This window comes from Zea mays, chromosome 8 (assembly GCF_902167145.1).
Source record: "Zea mays cultivar B73 chromosome 8, Zm-B73-REFERENCE-NAM-5.0, whole genome shotgun sequence".
NCBI lineage: Eukaryota > Viridiplantae > Streptophyta > Magnoliopsida > Poales > Poaceae > Zea > Zea mays.
Window position 1 is genome coordinate 76200424 of NC_050103.1, and position 14921 is coordinate 76215344.

The following is a 14921-nucleotide window of genomic DNA, read 5'->3' on the forward strand; positions in this document are numbered from 1 at the left end:
GACCCCCGAGCGGTTTTGGTCGGAAGCCGTGAACACGGCTTGCCACGCCATAAACCGGGTCTACCTTCATCGCCTCCTCAAGAAGACTTCGTATGAGCTTCTAACCGGTAACAAACCCAACGTTTCATACTTTCGTGTCTTTGGGAGCAAGTGTTATATTCTAGTGAAGAAAGGTAGAAATTCTAAGTTTGCTCCCAAAGCTGTAGAAGGGTTTTTGTTAGGTTATGACTCAAATACAAAGGCATGTAGAGTCTTCAACAAATCATCAGGTTTGGTTGAGGTCTCTAGCGACGTTGTATTTGATGAGACTAATGGCTCTCCAAGAGAGCAAGTTGTTGATCTTGATGATGTAGATGAAGAAGACGTTCCAACGGCCGCAATACGCACCATGGCGATTGGAGATGTGCGACCATAGGAACACCAAGAGCAAGATCAACCTTCTTCCTCAACAATGGTGCAACCCCCAACTCAAGATGATGAACAGGTTCATCAAGAAGAGGCATGTGATCAAGGGGGAGCACAAGATGATCACGTTATGGAGGAAGAAGCACCTCAAGCCCCTCCAACTCAAGTTCGAGCGACGATTCAAAGGAATCATCCCGTCGACCAGATATTGGGTGATATTAGCAAGGGAGTAACTACTCGCTCTAGATTAGTTAATTTTTGTGAGCATTACTCTTTTGTCTCTTCTATTGAGCCTTCAGGGTAGAAGAGGCCTTGCTAGATCCGGACTGGGTGTTGGCCATGTAGGAGGAGCTCAACAATTTCAAGAGAAATGAAGTTTGGACACTGGTGCCACGTCCCAAGCAAAACGTTTTGGGAACCAAGTGGGTGTTCCGCAACAAACAGGACGAGCACGGGGTGGTGACAAGGAACAAGGCACGACTTGTGGCAAAAGGTTATGCCCAAGTCGCAGGTTTGGACTTTGAGGAGACTTTTGCTCCTGTGGCTAGGCTAGAGTCAATTCGCATATTGTTAGCCTATGCCGCTCACCATTCTTTTAGGTTGTTCCAAATGGATGTGAAGAGCGCTTTCCTCAACGGGCCAATCAAGGAGGAGGTGTACATAGAGCAACCCCCTGGATTTGAGGATGAACGGTACCCCGACCACGTGTGTAAGCTCTCTAAGGCGCTCTATGGACTTAAGCAAGCCCCAAGAGCATGGTATGAATGCCTTAGAGACTTTTTAATTGCTAATGCTTTCAAGGTTGGGAAAGCCGATCCAACCTTATTCACTAAGACATGTGATGGTGATTTATTTGTGTGCCAAATTTATGTCGATGACATAATATTTGGTTCTACTAACCAAAAGTCTTATGAAGAGTTTAGCAGGGTGATGACTCAAAAGTTCGAAATGTCGATGATGGGCAAGTTGAACTACTTCCTTGGGTTCCAAGTGAAGCAACTCAAGGATGGCACTTTCTTCTCCCAAACGAAGTACACGCAAGACTTGATCAAGCGGTTTGGGATGAAGGACGCCAAGCCCGCAAAGACTCCAATGGGAACTGACGGACACATCGACCTCAACAAAGGAGGTAAGTCCGTTGATCAAAAAGCATACCGGTCTATGATAGGTTCCTTGCTTTACTTATGTGCTAGTAGACCGGATATTATGCTTAGTGTATGCATGTGTGCTAGATTTCAATCCGATCCAAGGGAGTGTCACTTAGTTGCCGTGAAGCGAATTCTTAGATATTTAGTCGCTACGCCTTGCTTTGGGATCTGGTATCCAAAGGGGTCTACCTTTGACTTAATTGGATATTCAGACTCCGATTATGCTGGATGCAAGGTCGATAGGAAGAGTACATCAGGGACGTGCCAATTCTTAGGAAGGTCCCTGGTGTCTTGGAGTTCTAAGAAACAAACTTTTGTTGCCCTATCCACCGCTGAGGCCGAGTATGTTGCCGCAGGTCAGTGTTGCGTGCAACTACTTTGGATGAGGCAAACCCTCCGGGACTTTGGCTACAATTTGAGCAAAGTCCCACTCCTATGTGATAATGAGAGTGCTATTCGCATGGCGGATAATCCTGTTGAACACAGCCGCACAAAGCACATAGACATCCGGCATCACTTTCTGAGAGACCACCAGCAAAAGGGAGATATCGAAGTGTTTCATGTTAGCACCGAGAACCAGCTAGCCGATATCTTTACCAAGCCTCTAGATGAGAAGACCTTTTGCATGCTGTGTAGTGAGCTAAATGTCTTAGATTCGCGGAACTTGGATTGATTTATAGCATACATGTGTTTTATGCCTTGATCATGTTCCTTATGCATTTTGTTGTTCATTTATGGTGCTCAAGTTGTACAAGCACTCCCTGGACCTCACAAGTCCATTTGCAAGTGATGCACATATTTAGGGGGAGATGTGCTACAACTTGATTCTTTGGGACTAACCATGTGCTTGAGTGTTCTTAAATTAGTCTCAAAGGTGGATTGAAAGGGAACGGTGGACTTGGACCATGAAAGACTTCCACTGCACTTCGATAAGAGGGTAACTTACTCCAAGTTCATCTCAATGTCTCTCATTGCCTTTTGCTCTTAATTGACAATTTTGGTGAGGCAATGGGGTTTAAGGGCCAAGATTGATCCCGTTTTGGGTGCTTGATGCCAAAGGGGGAGAAAATAAGGCCAAAGCAACAAATGGATCACCTACCACTTGAGAATTTTGAAAATAGTAGAGTTAGGACTTTTGATTTGTCAAAATTCTAAATGTCTCTTTTTGTCAAAAGTTGGTCTCTTGTGGGGAGAATGTTTGATTATGGGAAATAGGGGGAGTTTTTGAATCAGTGATCAATTTCTCTTGGAATATCTTTCTCTATGACTCAACAAGTAAATTTGACCTAGAGATAGGAAATTGAGTTTGATTAGCAAAAACAAACCAAGTGGTGGCAAAGAATGATCCAAATATGCCAAATTTGAATCAAAACAAATTTGTGTTCTCATTTGCATTGATGTTGCACTTCTTTTAGTTGCTTTTTGTTGTGTTGGCATAAATCACCAAAAGGGGGAGATTGAAAGGGAAATGTGCCCTTGGGCCATTTCTATAAGATTTTGGTGATTAAGTGCCCAACACACTTTAAGGGAATGAGTATATGCCAAAGGGTGGACAAAGTGCAAATCAATACAAAGGTATGATTCTAGACTTAGTACATTGGTTTTTGTGTACTAACATATTTGTCTAAGTGCTAGAATCAGAGAAAATACAATTGGAAAAGACTTGGCTCTAGCAGCCAAGACTCTGCTCAGTCTGGGTGCACCGGACTGTCCGGTGGTGCACCGGACAGTGTCCGGTGCGCCAGGCTGGCTCTGGTGAAAAGGCCGTCCTTGGGAAATTGTCAGCGGCGTACGGCTAAAATTCACCGGACTGTCCAGTGTGCACCGGACTGTCCGGTGTGCACCGGACTATCCGGTGTGCACCGGACTATCCGGTGTGCACCGGACTGTCCGGTGAGCCAACGGTCGGCCGAGCCAATGGTCGGCCGCGCAATCCGCGCGTGACGCGTGGCCGGGCCAACGGTCTAAAGGGGGCACCGGACTGTCCAGTGTGCACCGGACAGTGTCCGGTGTGCCAACGGCTCCAAATCGCCAACGGTCGGCTGCGCCAAAACAGGAAAGAAATCCACACCGGACAGTGTCCGGTGGTGCACCGGACTATCCGGTGCACCAGTCGACAGAAGGCAAGAATTGCCTTCCTAGAATGCTCTCAACGGCTCCTAGCTGCCTTGGGGCTATAAAAGGGACCCCTAGGCGCATGGAGGAAAACACCAAACACACTTTGAGCATTCTTGATCATTCACACTTCGTTCTTGCGCACTCGTTTGACATTCTTAGTGATTTGAGCTCTGTTCTAGTGAGAACTTTGAGTTATTCATTTGAGCTCAAGTCTTGACCGTGTGTCTGTGCGTATTGTTGTGGACTTGTGTGTGTTTCTCATCCCATCCTTACTCCCGTGTTCATTTGTGATCATCTTTTGTAAGGGCGAGAGACTCCAAGTTGTGGAGATTCCTCGCAAACGGGATATAGTGAAAGGAGAAGAAATACTGTGGTATTCAAGTGGATCTTTGGATCACTTGAGAGGGGTTGATTGCAACCCTCGTCCGTTGGGACGCCACAACGTGGAGTAGGCAAGTGTTGAACTTGGCCGAACCACGGGATAAACCACTGTGCCTCTCTGTGTTGATATCTTTGTGGTTATTGTGTTTTGCAAGAACTCCTTTCTAGCCACTTGGCTTTATTGCTCTAACACTTAATCAAGTTTGTGGCATTAAGTTTTGAGTTTTTACAGGATCACCTATTCACCCCCCCCCCCCTCTAGGTGCTCTCAGGTTCTTGGGTGGGTCCCTGATGCAGTGACTGTAAAGGACGCCAGCCCGAAGGCCACTGATGGCGTAGTGAATGGCAATTTGGTCGTCGACCGAAGGCAGTTGTGACTTGAGAGTCAGGAACTTGCGGTAGTACTCCCTCAGGGTTTCTTTCTCCAGCTGCTTGCAGAGTGACAGTTCAGCCAAGGCGTCGGTGTCTGGGCAGTACCCCTAGAAGTTGAGCAGAAATTTGTCTCGGCGACTTCTCCAGGAGTCGATGGACAACGGGGGCAACCTGGTGTACCAAGTTTGGGCCGGACCCTCGAGGGCGATGATGAAGGACTTGGCCATCGTGGCGTCGTCCCCTCCGGATGATGCGACAACGACTTGATAGCTCATGATGTACTATGATGGGTTGGTGCCGCCGTTGTACTTGGGGTAGGTCCCTGCCCTGAAGTTGGCGGGCCATGGTGGCACTTGCAGTTGCGGCGCCAGGTGAGACCACCTAGAGGGGGGTGAATAGGTGATCCTGTAAAGACTTAAAACTTAAAGCCACAAAACTTGATTAAGAGTTAGCACAATGAAATCAAGTGGCTAAAGGAGAGCTCTTGTGAAACAAAATAAACACAGTGAGAACAAGCACAAGAGACACGAGGATTTATCCCGTGGTTCGGCCAAGTATAACACTTGCCTATTCCACGTTGTGGCGTCCCAATGGACAAGAGTTGCACTCAACTCCTCTCAACTGATCCAATGATCAACTTGAATACCACGGTGTTCTTCTTTCTTTCACTATATCCCGTTTGCGAGGAAGCTCCACAACTTGGAGCCTCTCGCCCTTACAAATGATGATCACAAAGAAGCACGGATGTAAGGGAGGGAAAAGCAACACACACAAGTCTCAAAAGCAACAGCTCAAACATGCACACTAGTCACAACTTGAGCTTTAAGTTCACACACGGAGTTCTCAACTCAAAAGGAGCTCAAATTGCTATCACAAAGAATCAAACGCACTAGAATGAAGACTTGGTGCTTAGAGATGATCAAAGAATGCTTGGTGTTATCCTCCATGCGCCTAGGGGTCCCTTTTATAGCCCCAAGGCAGCTAGGAGCCGTTGAAGGCAATCCAGGAAGGCAATTCTTGCCTTCTGTCGGGTGGCACACCGGATAGTCTGGTGCACCACCGGACAATGTCCGGTGCTGATTGCTTTCCTATTCTGGTGCAGCCGACCGTTGAAGATTTGGAGCCGTTGGCGCACCGGACACTGTCCGGTGTGCACCGGATAGTCCGGTGCCCCATCAGACCGTTGGCTCGACCACGCGTCACGCGCGGATTGCGCGGCCGACCGTTGGCGCAGTCGACCGTTGGCTCACCGGACAGTCCAGTGCACCATCGGACAGTCCGGTGAATTATAGTCGTACGCCGCCGACGAATTCCCGAGAGCAGCCTGTTCACCAGAGCCAGCCTGGCGCACCGGACACTGTCCGGTGCACCCAGACTGAGCAGCAGTTGGCTGTACACAGCCAACTCTTTTTTCCTTTTGTCTTTTCTCTTATTCTAGCGCTTAGACAAATATGTTAGCACACAAAAACCAATGTACTAAGTCTAGAATCATACCTTTGTGTTGATTTTGCACTTCTTCCACCATTTGGCATAGTTTCACACTTAAACCATTTGTGTTGGCACTTGATCACCAAAATACTTAGAAATGGCCCAAGGGCACATTTCCCTTTCAATCTCCCCCTTTTTGGTGATTTATGCCAACACAACAAAAAGCAACTAAAAGAAGTGCAACATCAATGCGAATGAGTACACAAATTTGTTTTGATTCAAATTTGGCATATTTGGATCATTCGTTGCCACCACTTGGTTTGTTTTTGCAAATCAAACTCACTTTCCTATCTCTAAGTCAAATTCACTTGTTGAGGCATAGAGAGAGGTATTCCAAGAGAAATTGATCAAGATTCAAAAACTCCCCCTTTTCCCATAATCAAACATTCTCCCCACAAGAGAAAACAAAAGCTCTAACTCTACTATTTTCAAAATTCTCAAGTGGTAGCTGATCCATTTCTTGCTTTGGCCTTAATTTCTCCCCCTTTGGCATCAAGCACCAAAACAGGATCATTTTTTGCCCTTAAACCCCATTGCCTCACCAAAATCTTCAAATAAGAATAAAAGGCAATAAGAGTATGGAGATGAACTTGGAGTAAGTTACCCTCTTATCGGAGTGCAGTGGAAGTCTTGCATGGTCCAAGTTCACCTTTCCCTTTAATCCACTTTTGAGACTAAACAAGTAAACTCAAACACAAGGTTAGTCTCAAAGTGTCAAGTTTTAGCATGCCTCCCCCTAAATAAATGCATCACTTGCAAATGGACTTGTGAGGTCCGGGGATCATGTGTACAACTTGAGCACCATTATTAGGCAGCAATATGCATAAAAGAACATGATCAAAGGCATAAGACACATGTATGCTATAGATCAATCCAAGTTCCGCGAATCTAAGACATTTAGCTCATTACGCAGCCTGCAAAAGGTCTTCTCATCTAGAGGCTTGGTAAAGATATTGGCTAGCTGGTTCTCGGTGCTAACATAAAATACTTCGATATCTCCCTTTTGCTGGTGGTCTCTCAAAAAGTAATGCCGGATGTCTATGTGCTTTGTGCGGCTGTATTCAACAGGATTATCCGCCATGCGGATTGCACTCTCATTGTCACATAGGAGTGGGACTTTGCTCAGATTGTAGCCAAAGTCCCTGAGGGTTTGCCTCACCCAAAGTAGTTGCGCGCAACACTGTCCTGCGGTAACATACTCGGCTTCAGTGGTGGATAGGGTAATGGAAGTTTGTTTCTTAGAACTCCAAGACACCAGGGACCTTCCTAAGATTGGCACGTCCCTAATGTACTCTTCCTATCAACCTTGCATCCAGCATAATCGGAGTCTGAGTATCCAATCAAGTCAAAGGTAGACCCCTTTGGATACCAGATCCCGAAGCAAGGCGTAGCAACTAAATATCTAAGTATTCGCATAACGGCCACAAGGTGACACTCCCTTGGATCAGATTGAAATCTAGCACACATGCATACGCTTAGCATAATATCCGGTCTACTAGCACATAAATAAAGTAAAGACCCTATCATAGACCGGTATGCCTTTTGATCAACGGACTTACCTCCTTTGTTGAGGTCGACATGTCCATCGGTTCCCATTGGAGTCTTTGCGGGCTTGGCGTCCTTCATCCCAAACCGCTTGATCAAATCTTGTGTGTACTTCATTTGGGAAATGAAAATGCCGTCCTTGAGTTGCTTCACTTGGAACCCAAGGAAGTAGTTCAACTCGCCCAGCATCGACATCTCAAATTTTTGAGTCATCACCCTGCTAAACTCTTCATAAGACTTTTGGTTAGTAGAACCAAATATTATGTCATCGACATAAATTTGGCACACAAATAAGTCACCATCACAAGTCTTAGTAAATAAAGTTGGATCGGCTTTCCCAACCTTGAAAGCATTAGCAATTAAAAAGTCTCTAAGGCATTCATACCATGCTCTTGGGGCTTGCTTAAGTCCATAGAGCGCCTTAGAGAGCTTACATACGTGGTTGGAGTACCGTTCATCCTCAAAGCCAGGGGGTTGCTCTATGTACACCTCCTCCTTGATTGGCCCATTGAGGAAAGCGCTCTTCACATCCATTTGGAACAACCTAAAAGAATGGTGAGCGGCATAGGCTAACAAAATACGAATAAACTCTAGCCTAGCCACAGGAGCAAAAGTCTCCTCAAAGTCCAAACCTGCGACTTGGGCATAACCTTTTGCCACAAGTCTAACCTTGTTCCTTGTCACCACTCCGTGCTCGTCTTGTTTGTTGCGGAACACCCACTTGGTTCCCACAACGTTTTGCTTTGGACGTGGCACCAGGGTCCAAACTTCATTCCGCTTGAAGTTATTGAGCTCTTCCTGCATGGCCAACACCCAGTCCGGATCTAGCAAGGCCTCTTCTACCCTGAAAGGCTCAATAGAAGAGACAAACGAGTAGTGTTCACAAAAATTAACTAATCTAGAGCGAGTAGTTACTCCCTTGCTTATATCACCCAAAATCTGGTCGACGGGATGATTCCTTTGAATCGTCGCTCGGACTTGAGTTGGAGGAAACTGAGGTGCTTCTTCCTCCATAGCATGATCATCTTGTGCTCCCCCTTGATCACACGCCTCTTCTTGATGAACCTGTTCATTAGTTTGAGTTGGGGGATGCACCATTGTTGAGGAAGAAGGTTGATCTTGCTCCTTTTGTTCCTGTGGTCGCACATCTCCAATCGCCATGGTGCGTATTGCGGCCGTTGGAACATCTTCTTCATCTACATCATCAATATCAACTTGCTCTCTTGGAGAGCCATTAGTCTCATCAAATACAACGTCACTAGAGACTTCAACCAAATCCGATGATTTGTTGAAGACTCTATACACCTTTGCATTTGAGTCATAACCTAACAAAAACCCTTCTACAGCTTTGGGAGCAAATTTGGAATTCCTACCTTTCTTTACTAGAATGTAGCATTTACTCCCAAATACACGAAAATATGAAACGTTGGGTTTGTTACCGGTTAGAAGTTCATACGAAGTCTTCTTGAGGAGGCGATGAAGGTAGACCCGGTTTATGGCGTGGCAAGCCGTGTTCACGGCTTCAGACCAAAACCGCTCGGGCGTCTTGAACTCTCCAAGCATTGTCCTTGCCATGTCCAAAAGCGTCTTGTTCTTCCTCTCTACCACACCGTTTTGCTGTGGTGTGTAGGGAGCGGAGAACTCGTGCTTGATTCCTTCCTCCTCAAGGTACTCTTCCACTTGAAGGTTCTTGAACTCGGACTCGTTGTCGCTCCTTATCTTTTTGACTTTGAGCTCAAATTCATTTTGAGCTCTCCTTAGAAAGGGTTTAAGGGTCCCTTGGGTTTCTATTTTATCCTGCAAGAAGAATACCCAAGTGAAGCGGGAAAAATCATCAACAATAACAAGACCATACTTACTTCCCCCAATGCTGAGGTAGGCGACGGGTCCGAAGAGGTCCATATGCAGCAGCTCCAGGGGTCTTGATGTGGTCATCACGTTCTTGCTGTGATGAGCATTTCCCACTTGTTTACCTGCTTGACAAGCTGCACAAGGTCTATCTTTTTCGAAAGATACATTTGTTAGACCTAACACATGTTCTCCCTTTAGAAGTTTGTGAAGGTTCTTCATCCCCACATGTGCTAGACGGTGATGCCACAGCCAGCCCATGCTAGTCTTAGCAATTAAGCATGCATCTAGACCGGCCTCTTCCTTTGCAAAATCAACTAAATAGAGTTTGCCGTCTAGTACACCCTTAAAAGCTAATGAACCATCACTCCTTCTAAAGACAGACACATCTACATTAGTAAATAAGCAATTATAACCCATATTACAAAGCTGACTAACGGACAACAAGTTATAACCGAGTGATTCAACTAAAAACACATTAGAGTTGGAATGCTCGGATGAAATAGCTATTTTTCCTAGTCCTTTAACCTTGCCTTGATTCCCGTCACCGAATATGATTGGATCTTGGGAATCTTTGTTCTTGACGTAGGAGGTGAACATCTTCTTCTCTCCCGTCATGTGGTTTGTGTATCCGCTGTCGATAATCTAGCTTGAGCCCCCGAATGCATAAACCTACAAGGCAAATTAGGCTTGGGTTTTAGGTACCCAACTCTTGTTGGGTCCTACAAGGTTAGTAACAATAGCCTTAGGGACCCAAATGCAAGTTTTATCACCTTTGCATTTTGCCCCTAATTTCTTAGCAATTACTTTCTTATTCTTCCTATAAATAGTAAAAGAGGCATTGCAAGCATGGTAAATTGTAGACGGATCATTACTTGCTTTCCTAGGTACATGAACAACATTTCTCCTAGGCATATCTCTACCATACACAAAGGAAGAACTTGAAGCAAACATGGCATTACAACTCCTATCATGATGAACATTTCTAGAAAATTTCCTATCATAAATAAATGCATGACTCTTTTGAGCACTATTAGCCATAGGGGCCTTCCCTTTCTCCTTTGTGGAAGTGGGAGCCCTTTGGCTTGTTAAGTTCTTGGCTTCCCTCTTAAAGCCAAGCCCATCCTTAATTGAGGGGTGTCTACCAATAGTGTAGGCATCCCTTGCAAATTTTAGTTTGTCAAAATCATTCTTGCTAGTCTTAAGTTGGGCATTAAGACTAGCCACTTCACCATTTAATTTTGAGATGGAAATTAAGTGTTCACTACAAGCATCAACATTAAAATCCTTACACCTATTGCAAATCACAACATGTTCTACACAAGAGCTTGATTTATTAGCTATTTCTAACTTAGTATTTAAATCAACATTAATACTCTTTAAGCTAGAAATAGATTCATGACATGTAGATAATTCACATGAAAGCATTTCATTTCTTTTAACTTCTAAAGCAAGAGAATTTTGCGCACTAACAAATTTATCATGCTCTTCATATAAAAGATCCTCTTGCTTCTCTAACAATCTATTCTTCTCATTCAAAGCATCAATTAATTCATTGATCTTATCAATTTTAGTTCTATCTAAACCTTTGAATAAGCTTGTGTAGTCTACTTCATCATCACTAGACTCATCATCACTTGAAGAAGCATACGTAATAGTACTTCGAGTATTTACCTTCTTCTCTTTTGCCATGAGGCATGTGTGATGCTCGTTGGGGAAGAGAGACGATTTGTTGAAGGCTGTGGCGGCGAGTCCTTCGTCGTCGGAGTCAGACGAAGAACAATCCGAGTCCCATTCTTTTCCAAGGTGTGCCTCGCCCTTAGCCTTCTTGTAAACCTTCTTGTTCTCACTCTTTCCATTCTTTCCTTGTTCCTGGTCACTATCATTATCGGGACAGTTAGCAATAAAGTGACCAATCTTACCACACTTGAAGCAGGAGCGCTTTCCCTTCGTCTTGCTCTTGTTGGGATGCTCCTTGCGACCTTTGAGCGTCGTCTTGAAGCGCTTGATGATGAGGGCCATTTCGTCCTCATTTAGCCCGGCCACCTCAACTTGCGCCACCTTGCTAGGTAGCGCCTCCCTGCTACTTGTTGCCTTGAGAGCAACGTTTGAGGCTCGTAGATCGGCATTGGGCCATTCAACGCCTCATCAACATATCTTGCCTCCTTGATCATCATTCGCCCGCTTACAAACTTGCCGAGTATTTCCTCGGGCGTCATCTTGATGTACCTAGGATTCTCACGAATAGAGTTTACAAGATGAGGATCAAGGACAGTGAAGGACCTTAGCATAAGTCGGACGACGTCGTGGTCCGTCCATCTCGTGCTCCCATAGCTTCTTATCTTGTTGACCAGGGTCTTGAGCCTATTGTACGTTTGAGTTGGCTCCTCTCCCCTGATCATCGTGAACCTTCCTAGTTCGCCTTCCACCAACTCCATCTTGGTGAGCATGGTGGCATCGTTCCCCTCATGCGAGATCTTGAGGGTGTCCCAGATTTGCTTGGCGTTATCCAAGCAGTTCACCTTATTGTATTCTTCCCTGCACAAGGATGCTAAGAGAACAGTAGTAGCTTGTGCATTTTTATGGATTTGTTCATTGATAAACATGGAATTATCCGAACTATCAAATTGCATTCCATTTTCTACTATCTCCCATATACTTGGATGAAGAGAGAACAGATGGCTACGCATTTTGTGACTCCAAAATCCATAGTCCTCTCCATCAAAGTGTGGAGGTTTACCAAGAGGAATGGAAATCAAATGAGCATTTGAATTTTGCGGAATACGAGAATAATCAAAAGAAAAGTTCAAGTTAACCGTTTTCTTTTTCTCCTCGTATTCGTTGACTTTTTGAGAAGAGGAAGATTCGTCGCTGTCGTAGTAGACAATCTTCTTAATGCGCCTCTTCTTCTTTCCATCCTTCTTCTTTTGACTCAAGCCAGAGTCGTTGGCTTTGTCATCCCTTGGCTCGTTGAAGATGGACTCCTTCTCATTGTCGTTGACCACCATTCCCTTTCCCTTAGGATCCATCTCTTCGGGCGATTAGTCCCTTTCTTGAAGAGAACGGCTCCGATACCAATTGAGAGCACCTAGAGGGGGGGTGAATAGGTGATCCTGTAAAGACTTAAAACTTAAAGCCACAAAACTTGATTAAGAGTTAGCACAATGAAATCAAGTGGCTAAAGGAGAGCTCTTGTGAAACAAAATAAACACAGTGAGAACAAGCACAAGAGACACGAGGATTTATCCCGTGGTTCGGCCAAGTATAACACTTGCCTATTCCACTTTGTGGCGTCCCAATGGATGAGAGTTGCACTCAACTCCTCTCAAGTGATCCAATGATCAACTTGAATACCATGGTGTTCTTCTTTCTTTCACTATATCCCGTTTGTGAGGAATCTCCACAACTTGGAGCCTCTCGCCCTTACAAATGATGATCACAAAGAAGCACGGATGTAAGGGAGGGAAAAGCAACACACACAAGTCTCAAAAGCAACAGCTCAAACACGCACACTAGTCACAACTTGAGCTTTAAGTTCACACACGGAGTTCTCAACTCAAAAGGAGCTCAAATTGCTATCACAAAGAATCAAACGCACTAGAATGAAGACTTGGTGCTTAGAGATGATCAAAGAATGCTTGGTGTTATCCTCCATACGCCTAGGGGTCCCTATTATAGCCCCAAGGCAGCTAGGAGCCGTTGAAGGCAATCCAGGAAGGCAATTCTTGCCTTCTGTCGAGTGGCGCACCGGACAGTCCGGTGCACCACCGGACACTGTCCGGTGCTGATTGCTTTCCTATTCTGGCACAGCCGACCATTGAAGATTTGGAGCCGTTGGTGCACCAAACACTGTCCGGTGTGCACCGGACAGTCCGGTGCCCCATCAGACCGTTGGCTCGGCCACGTGTCACGCGCGGATTGCGCGGCCGACCGTTGGCGCAGTCGACCGTTGGCTCACTGGACAGTCCGGTGCACCACTGGACAGTCCGGTGAATTATAGTTGTACACTGCCGACGAATTCCCGAGAGCAGCCTATTCACCAGAGCCAGCCTGGCACACCGGACACTGTCCGGTGCACCCAGACTGAGCAGCAGTTGGTTGTACACAGCCAACACTTTTTCCTTTTGTCTTTTCTCTTATTCTAGCACTTAGACAAATATGTTAGCACACAAAAACCAATGTACTAAGTCTAGAATCATACCTTTGTGTTGATTTTGCACTTCTTCCACAATTTGGCATAGTTTCACACTTAAACCATTTGTGTTGGCACTTGATCACCAAAATACTTAGAAATGGCCCAAGGGCACATTTCCCTTTCACCAGGGGACTCCGCTCATCAAGGTAGTTGACGCCTTGGAATGCTGCGGCGTGCGGGACGACGAGTCCGCGCTGAGGAATGAATAGGACTCCGATTGGCGCGCGCTGTTGGAGGGGCGGGCCGTGCTGCAGATCATGTTGGCCTTCGCGCTGCATGAGCGCAATCTCTTGCTCGAGTTCTTGAGCCCTCTGCTCCTCGTCTCGTATCATCTAGCGCACTTTGGCTTGCGCGGAAACACGTTAGCGCTTGGCCTCGAGGATTTCTTTCTGATCTGGAGGTTGCGGTTCTTGATGCGGAGGGCCCGCAGTTGTAGTTGTTCTTTTGCTGAAACGCCGATGACTTCATCGTCCTCTGTGGCATCCTCGCCCTCTAGCGGAGCGAAGCCTGGGGGTGGTTGCTGTGGCTGCCCTTCGGAGCTACAGGTGCGGAGGCTGCCCTCGGGAGTAGGTTGGTCGTTGTGTTGTCTCTTGTTGACAGTGTCGTCTTCGCAGGCTTCTTGATGGGTAGTGTCTGCAAGGGCCTTGCCCTTTTTCTTAGCTAGCAGTGCCGCCTTCGCTGCTTCGTCAACGGATGGGGCTGCCTTCGAGCTAGCTCTCTTGGGTGCCATCGCGGGTGTTTTGTTCGTAGCACGAACTATGGGCGCCAAATGTTGGAACTTTCTCTCCTGGGCAAGTTGATCCAACGGGGGAGTGAAAGTAATGCAAACAAGGTTTTACCTCGAGATGGCGATTGCTCTGTTAATCCAGCCTCTCAAGGGCACTGCACGGGGTATTTATAGGTGCCTGAGTGCCCAACGTCTCGATGTAAGGACGCATGTACCCTCAGGCACCTAGACTATCCCCGGAATACTCCCATAAAGGAGGCTTACAGACTATCATTACAGAAAAGCCATTACAAATCGGGCTCGTAACACACTTCTCCGTGCGGGGCCTGTTACAATGGGCCGAATCCCACGTGGGCCTCCAGGTCGGGTGAGGACGTGGGACGGGGCGACGTCGTCGTAGGCCTTCGTCTTGTAGTGTAGAGGACGAAGGGTGGACCTCGTCGGTTGTTTTGCCTCCGTTGGTGCAGCGAGATTGATGAAGGCTGGAGCGAAGGGTAGCGTCTTCGCCTTCGCCCCAACAATTGGATCACTTGAAAGGGGTTGAGTGCAACCCTCGTCCATTGGGATGCCACAACGTGGAAGTAGGCAAGTATTACTTGGCCGAACCACGGGATAAAAATCTCGTGTCACTTGTGTTGCTTTCTCTGTGATTATTGTGTTCACAAGAACTCGCTACTTAGCCGTACTAACACCT